Below are 9,481 nucleotides of genomic sequence, written 5' to 3'. Positions count from 1 at the left end.
TCTTGGCTACAAGATAGGAAAAATGTTTTGGATGTAGAGCCTCTATAAAAATATCAGCAATATGTATATTAGTCTAAATGTACTAAAAAGCTATCAACTTTGCTGCTACTTTCTGCTTCACAAATTGGAAATCCATTTCAATGTGCTTTGTTCTTTCATGATGTGTGGGATTTTTACAAATTTGAAGAGTTGATTGGTTTTTATAATACAAATTCACTGCTTGTGAATAATGAATCCCAAATCTTTAAGTAAATTCAATAGCAATAATACTTCACAACCGATGGCTGCCATAGATCTATATTCTGCCTCTGATGAATTACGAGCTACTACAACTTGTTTCTTTGATTTCCAGCTAGTCAAAGATTTTATAAGAATTTATTAAACCCTGTAACAAACCATCTTGTGTCTGGGCAGCCCTCAAATCACTATCTGCATAAGTTGTTAAGAAAAGTTTTAAATGGGAAGACATCAAAATACCACATCTTAAAGTACCTTTTAGAATTTTACATAATTTCAGAGTGTTTTTTATCTGGTCAATTGTAATCCCAACATTTGAACTTGCTACTTCTAGACCAAGAAAATATTTTAAATATCTTAGATCTTTCAACTTAAACTTGAAAGTAATATATTGTTTAACGTCATTTGCAGCCCTAATGGAAGAACTTTTTATCAATTTATCATCAACATACATAAGTAGTCCCACAAAATTATTATTTTCAGTTGTGTGTGTAAACAAGGAATAGTTTGATTTTGATTCCGTAAAACTAGACAGTAATGCCTCAATGAACTTACAATTCCACTATTATGATGCTTGTTTAAGCTTGTAGGATGATTTATGCAACTTACAAATAGTTTTACTCCAGTAGGATACTCACCTTCGATTTGATATCCCTGAAGTAGGTCCATGTAGACTTTCTCATCAAGATCACCATTCAAGAAAGTGTTATTAATGTCGAGCTATGACAAATGCCAATTTTTCATTGTTACTATTGCCAAGAAAATTCTAACAATAGATTGTTTAGCCACTGGACTTAAATGTCTCTTGATAGTCAAAGCCTTCTCATTGATTGTAGCCCTTAACCACCAACCTACCTTTGTATGTTTCCACACTACCATCATCATTCAGCTTCACTTTATACACCCATTTGCATCCAATAAAATGTGAATCTAAAGGTAATGGTGCCACACTCCATGTGCCAATATCCTTCAAGGCATCTAGTTCTACTTTCATGGCATTCTTCCAATGATCAAACTTAACTACTTGATGATAAGTTTTTAGCTTATCAACATGGAACAAAGAAACAATAAAAGCTCTATGAGAATCAGATAATAGATTGTAAAATAAAAAATTTTGAATTGGATATTTAGTAATACTATTTGATGATGTAGATGGTAAACTATAATGACATGCCTCTAAGTATTTTGGAGGTCTTCTTATTCTATCACTTCTCCTTGGTGGAGAGGTTACATGATTATCATTAGGGGTAATAGAATGTTCATTATATGAATGAGATGTATTTGACGTAGGAAGAACAATAGGTGAAGTTGCATTTGTGTTGGAAATAGATTCTAAATTTGATGGATTTGAATTTTTAATATCATGATCAATATCTACTGTAGGAAAAGAGTGATCATAAAGATTATAATAATCAACAAAAGTGTTAGAATATGAAAAATGAGTAGTATTGATAATGAAATTATTAGTAACAGATTATGCCCACAAGAGTGTTAGTATATGAAAAATGAGTAGTATTATGCTCACAAGATGTTTGAGGAAATAATTCTTTATTAAGATTTGTGTTGGTCTTTGAAAAGGAATGATATTTTCATGGAAAGTAACACTCTTTGGGTATGAAAACTTTGTGAGTGCTCAACTCATATGCTTTGTATCTCTTTACACTTGTTGGGTATCCAAGGGAAACACATTTGATAGCTCTAAGCTCAAACATTTTTCTGTTATGTGACGAAGTGTTGGCAAAACAAAGAGAACCAAATACCTTAAAATGAGAATAGGAAGGTAGTTTTCGAAATAATATCTCATTTAGAGTTTTATTCTTTAAAAGTTGTGCATGGATATGATTTATAATGTGGGTTGTTAATAGTATTAAGTCACCATAAAATTTTAAAGGTGAATAAGCGTAGAAAAGTAAAGCTCTAGCAACCACCAGTAGATGTTGCTATTTTCTTTCAACTACACCATTCTGTTGTGGTGTACTTATACATTACAGTTGATGCATAATTTTTTTAAAAGAATAAAGTTCAACAAGATTAAATTCTGAAACATTATCAGACCTTAATTGCTCAATGGATTTACCAAATTGATTGAATATCATACTGCTAAAAGATTGCATTATATCTATTACATCAAATTTAGCACGCATGCGAAACGTCCATGTGAAATGACTATAATCACCTACAATTTTGAGAAAATATCAATGGTCATTAATTGCTGGTGGACAATATGCACCTTGGATGTCTACATGCACTAAACCAAATTTTGATTTTGAACTTTGCACATGAATAGGAAAAAGCAATTGTTTTTGCTTTGCTACTAGACAAATTTCATAAGGTAAGTCATTTGCATATTGCATTTCAAAACAAAGTTTGCCAATAATATTTATTCTTTTTGAAGAGACATCATAATCTATAATGCCAAGGATCTAAATAGCTAGGAGCTTTTATACAAGTAGAAACTGTTTTGAAAGGATTCTTGGAAATAGAACAAACAGAGTCACAGTTGTTCATAAAACTAACAAAACTAGTAGAAGTGGAATTAACAAACTTTTCGATACTAAATTTATCTAAATATTGTGCATCACAGCTGCATTGCAAGAGGTATAGGCCTGCTGTTACTTTAAGGAGCCAAATCACCATTAATGACTTGATATCCTGAATTACACAATGTGTATCAGTAAATAAGAGACAAAAATTCTTTGAATTTGTTGGATTACTAACAGAAATAAGATTGACGTAGAATGTCTAACAGACAATTTCTTAGAGCACGCTAGGCATTAGAAGCCAAGACAAAAGCCCAAAAGTCATAAATGAGCATATTCATAATTTTAAAGTTTTCCTTATTTAGTTAGGGGCTTACATAGGAACTATAGGTATAATAGATTTTCCTTTTAATTTTATTTTACTTGGACAACAAGTAAATATGGGTTTAAGAATTTACTTTTCTTATATTCCAAGGAAGTTTGGGGTAGCATACTTTCCTAGCATACTTTCCTATTTTAATTTACTTTGTTTACACTCCAAGTTTAAGTTAAGTAAGAATATACTATTATAAATAGCACCCTTAGACCTAGTTATTGGACAACTTTTCTTTTTGAATTATTGAATGATATTTTATTTTCTCTCAAATTTTGAGTGTAAGTTTCTGCATTTGAAACTTGGTTATCAATTTTAAAGGCTTTGTTGACTGCAAGCCTTGATTTTGCGTTAACACACTGCATCAGCTGTTATCAAAGTGAGAAAAACTCCTCCAATCTAATGACAGGTGACCCAATTATGGTAAGTTGTGGTTCTCATGGCGAAGATCATGGAATTGAGACCTTGCGATCTACAGAGCAAGATCAAAGAGTGGCGTTGAAAGTTTTGGAGCAACAAATGGATCTCAAATTCTAATGTTTGGAACAATGCTTTACAGAAATTGTGGATCGATTGGATGCTTTAGGCATAAATGCCAACAAAAATCAAAATGATGAAAGGCCACGTACCGGAGATGATGTAGCTTGTGGACAACCAATCATTAGACCTGTTCTTGCAAGTAGGCGTAGACAACATATCTACATGGAAGATTCAGATGAAGAAGATGATTATTTTGCACACCCTATGAGATATGCTAAATGTGGAAGGAATGATTATGGTGATCAAGATACCAAAGATTTCAAATTAAAGGTAGATTTATCTTACTTTAATGGGAATCTAAATATTAAAGAATATTTGGATTGGATTATAGAAATAGACATATTTTTCGAATATATGGAGGTTCAAAAAGGTAAAACTTGTCGTTAGCAGATTGGAAGGTAGAGCTTCAGCATGGTGGGAAAGGTTACAATGCAAAAGGAATTGTGAAGGAAAGCACCAGTTAGATACTGATACTGGATGAAACAACTGTTACAGAAGGATTTTCTTCCTCTTGATTAGAAGCAGATTTAGTTCTAGAAGTACCAGGGATGCCATCAAGGTCAGAAAATTGTACATGAGTATATTGCGAAATTTATGAGATTGGCGAAGAGGAATCACCTGAAGGAGACCGAAGGGCAATAGGTTGCTAGATATCTTGAAAGGTTGAAGACAATTATTAGAGAAAAAAGAGGGGTACAAGTATTGTGAAATTTATCTGAAGCATGAAATATTGCTTTAAAGGCAAAACTAATGTTGCAGGAAAAGAACATACTTGATTATTCTCACAAAGGTTACAATGTGGCTAATTATAGAGCCTCCAAAACTAAAAATAAATCAATTCATGATAGTTCTACATGCAATGATCAGTACAAAAAAAGAAGGCAATTGGAAAGCAAAAAGTGATAGATGCGAAGAAAGGGCAGAAAGCTACAAATTCTTATATCAAACCAACCCTACAAAAGTGTTTCAAATGCAATCAACCACGTCACAAATCTAGTGACTGTATTTTCAGAAAAGCAGTTCATGTGGTGGAATGAGGAGAAGAGGATGATGAGATTTACAATGATCCAGATGGGGATGATGATAAGTATGAGCATTATGACAATGGCCAAAACTATGTGGTGAGAAGAATGATGTTGTTTCTAAAATAAGAGGATCAAAAAATAGTAAAGCGTCTAGAAGCAGTTAAACTATTAATCGAGGAATTCAGTGAGGTGATGCTACAAGATTTACTTGGTAGCTTACCTTCCATGAGAGATTTTTAGCACCATTTGATTTGCCATATACAATAGGAATTTCCAAAACATTTAATGTGGTGTATATTTACCTATTTCATCCATTAGATGAAACTTTGTATCTAGATCTACAAGTTAACTCAAGGTTGAGTGTTTCCCAAATGGAGGAGACTGACGTACAGCATCTAGCAGAAAATTTCTTATAGCAAGCTCGGCAACAGAAGCCAAGACAAAAGCCTAAAAGTCATAAATGGATATATTCATAATTTTAATGTTTTCTTTACTTAGTTAAGAGTCCTACATAGGAATTATAAGTATAATAGGTTTTCCTTTTAATTTTAATTTACTTGGACAACAAGTAATTATGGGTTTAGGAATTTACTTTTCTTGTACTCCAAGGAAGTTTAAGGTTAGCATACTTCTCGATTTTAATTTACTTTACTTGCACTCCAAGTTTAGGTTAAGTAGGATTAGACTATTCTAAATAACACCCTTAAGCCTAGTTATTAGACAACTTATTTTTTTTTTCGAATTATTGAATGATATTTTATTTTCTCTGAAATTTTATGTATAAGTTTTTGTATTGGAAACTTGGTTATCAATTTTAAAAGCTCTGTCGAGTGCAAGCCTTGTTTTTACGCTAACTCGCTACGTCAAATATTGAAGCTGAATGAGGTATACACAAAACATTGTGTAAGACAAACCTTGAGTTAATTCTTATTCTTCTTATATGTGATACTGGTACTTTGACTTTATTTGATAATTGGACATACATTTGATAAACAAGCTTTAAAGAGATAAAAACATTTAGTGGAACAAGTTATATGATCACTTTCACTCGTGTCAACAATCCAGTTATCATTCTTATCGTGAAAATTAAGATTGTTATGAACTTTAATTGACCTAAATGAAAAAGAGGGATCAAAAAGTATACCGGCCAACACTGAATTGATGAGAAATGGTCTAATTTGCTAACTTGTTGATGCTTGTCCATTATTATCACAATTTATAACAACTTCATGGATTTGTGCCAGAATTTTGTTAAATTGACTCCTAGTGAAAAACATAGGTAGCATGGATTTGATAAGCATTTCTTTGACTCATTATCTTGTGAATTGCCAATCACATTATTAGCAAATACCTTTCCTTTCTTTAGAGCAAATTTGTTTTTAGTGAACTTGAATCATCAGGGAAACCTATCAACCTATAACTTTTCTTTTTTGTGTAGCCCTTTTTGCCACAATGTGTACATACAATATCAAGCCTCTATTTCTTCTTTGTATCTTGTGCAACAAACATGGTAGATGACTCAAGAGTAGGTAGTGTTTGAAAAGGCATGTTCCTCTATGATTCTTCCCTTATTATGAGATTGTAAGCCTCATTTAAGTTAGTAAATGATTTTAGCATCATTATTTGGGACCTTAAGGCTAAATAGGTCTCATTTAACTCATTTCAAATCTACATAGTTTTGAAAGCATCTCGAGTTACAAGCACCACAAAATGCAAAAAGGTAATGCCGATAGTTATGTAATTCCTGCCACAGGCTATTGAACTTAATAAAATAAACATCTACAAACTTGTTACCTTAAGTGACATTGTTGAGGCAGTACTAAAACTTGCAAATATGAGCATCATCAAGCTAAGTAAACCTATCTCTAAGTGCTTCCTAGATTTGGTAAGCAAAGCTAAAGTAAAACACAATTGAGGAAATAGGCTGTGTGATCGACTCCAAAAGCCATGCCATTATAAGATCATTGCATCAAGACCAAGCCGTGTGATTCTTTGTAATACCCCTTTGCAAACGATTAGCACATTAATGTATTATATAAAATCCCAAATTTCATAGATAGGTCGCTTATTGAATTATTTCATAAATAGTTGGAATTGTAAAATAATATCTTTTATTTTAAATGCTTATTAGAAAATTATTGACTTGTTTAAAAGGTTTATTTAAGATAGCTTCTTTTAAGGAGAAAACTCTCCTGAGTCAGTTTTCTTTTGAGAGGAAAACACTGAGAGAAAGATTGAGGTTGGAAATTTAAAGGAAATCCCTTCCATTGAAGGATTAAGGTAAGATTATGTGTTTATTATATGAAACTCTTGTATTTTGCCTAGACCCCAAGTTTAGTTTATGTTTCTTCAACTTCTATTCCAATTTGATATTGTTACTATGACTTTCTAATAGTATTGGGCACTAATGGAAAGGTCTTGAAAAGGCCCTTCTAACGGTTTTTGTAACTCCTCATTTGGCTAAGTGGTTAGGGAGATATGAATTTTTTAAGTTGGCTAGAAACTCATTGTTTATAGTTTTGATGAACCAAATTTGGGTCATGGGATCTTCACATTCTAGTAATGTTTTGAGCCGATTCTTTGAATGCTTTTGTGGCATGAAATGCGTTCTTCATTTTGGTTTCAATTGTTCGATTAAAGGTTTTTGTGTCAAAAGAATCAAACATTCATAGTTGTTTAGTTGAATCTGAAAACCTATAAATCTAGATATGTTTGTGATCATTTTCAAAATTTTGACTTTTGGAACTTGTGAATATTGTAATCCTTTTTATTGAAACAAATTCTAATGCTATAGTGTGACATGAATACTTCAAATTGGTCTTGAGTTTATCACTTGAAACAATTCGAATTAAGAGTTATAAGAGTTCAAAGTAGCCCAAATGGCCATCCAAATTGTAGAACTTCTAGAAATTAGAAACTTCCTTTATAATTTTTTCCAAAATTTGACTATAATTAATGTTTGATTAATTTTGCTTTAAAATTTCATAAATCTTGGATATATGATTTTTATTGTACTTTTATATCAAAAGGAATATATATATTTATATTATATATTTATTTCTCATGTTAGTAGATTTTGTAAAAATGTCAAAATTGAGGAAAAACTTATAAATACGATTTTTCCTTGAAATTAATATTAGATTTCTATTAGACATTAAAAATGTTACTGATTTTATAATTTAATTTTAATTCTCAACTTTACTTGATTTTTATTATCCTTTTGATAGAAAGGAAAATTGTTTTATTAATTGGAAATGTTCCTCAATTGCAATGGGGTCGCTACACACCCTAAGTGCTTCGGATGGTCAATGAAAAGTCATCTTGTCAAATTTATTTGTAACTTGAGTTATGATTTCTATACATATTTTTTGGATATATTAGGCAACTAGAAGAATTTTTGGATTTGTTGCTAGAAAGTGACATTGACAAACCGGGTAAGTGACTACTATTCTTTTGGTATTTTAATAAACTAAAAATTAGCCTCAATGCGAATTTGTACTTGATATATGATATTTTGTCCTATGGTTTGTTAAAACAGGTGAGCATGCTAGTATATATAAGTAAATATGGTGTCTATTCTAGTTTTTGGAATATGATCTCAATTTTGACTTTTGAAAGTGAATTTTGTTCAATGTATGCATATATGTTTTTGTGAATATAAAAATAAAATATTTAATCTAAAATGAATATGCTTTTCATGTGCACAAGATGTGTAATGGGAGAGTGAAAATACCATTTTATGAAATGGGTAATCTAAAAATATGTTTTGTTTTGTTTCTTAGTATGGCTATACTCTGACCTTGCCAATGGGAGTTAAATGTTGGCAATGTCGACATGTATTTTATTATTAGAGATCGACCTCTAAATCGTGTCTTCGATTATAGAATAGTGATTTTTGTGATATCTATCCAGTGTAGCTAATGGTTGCTTCTGTTATACTTCTGACCAGTGCCATTGAAGTTGATTGTGGTTCTGATTTTGACCCATGCCACTAGGGTTAATTGTAGTTCTGATTCTAACTTATGTCATAAGGGTTAAATGTGGTCGTAGCATATTACAGAAAAGTAATAGAACCTAAAAGTTATAGTGAAATTATGTTTTATTCTATTATTCAAATTTTTTGGAATTTTGACAATTTTTTCGTTTGAAGTGAAATTATATTTACTTTTATTATCTGAAAATGAAATTTTAGAATAATATGTTTCTGAATGAGATTATTCAAAATCCCATTTTGATACCTATATGTGTATTAGTGATTTTGATCTAAATGTTTTGAGCATGCTTAAATCGACTAAGGGTAGTCAGTTACTTATTAAGTCGTTATACTCATTCCAATAATCTCCATCATTTTACAAATTCTATATTTTTGCATCCTTTGGAAATTAGACTTGCTTGGTGTCATCAGTTTTGTGCACACAAGTATACGTATCGCTCAAGTAACATAGAAGTAACTCAAGTATCCTTTCCCACAGAGATTTGCTCCTAAACTTATACTAAGTATTAAATCTATAAAAAAAAATTTTCTATCCAAACACCTACTTTTTAATCGTAAATTAATATTAATCTACCATTTACACTAAACTAAAGATATAAATGAAATTCTATTACTAAAGAAACTATTTTGTAAAGTCCTATGATGATGGTGTCTTTCAGTATTTCATTTAAACATAGTCTTTTTCTTTAAACTTAAATTAATGGGGTATATGGCTAACCTAGAAACCAGTTTTATGTACAAGTCTTTGTCAAGATTCTTAGGAACATACTTTGCAAAATTAATCCCATATGTCTATTCAAATTAGTTAAGAAAATTTTATTAAGTTTATATT

Source organism: Theobroma umbraticum, unplaced genomic scaffold (genome assembly GCF_002168275.2).
Source record: "Theobroma umbraticum cultivar Fairchild unplaced genomic scaffold, ASM216827v3 scaffold_67.0, whole genome shotgun sequence".
NCBI classification, from domain to species: Eukaryota; Viridiplantae; Streptophyta; class Magnoliopsida; order Malvales; family Malvaceae; genus Theobroma; species Theobroma umbraticum.
This window is presented reverse-complemented; position numbering follows the sequence as displayed.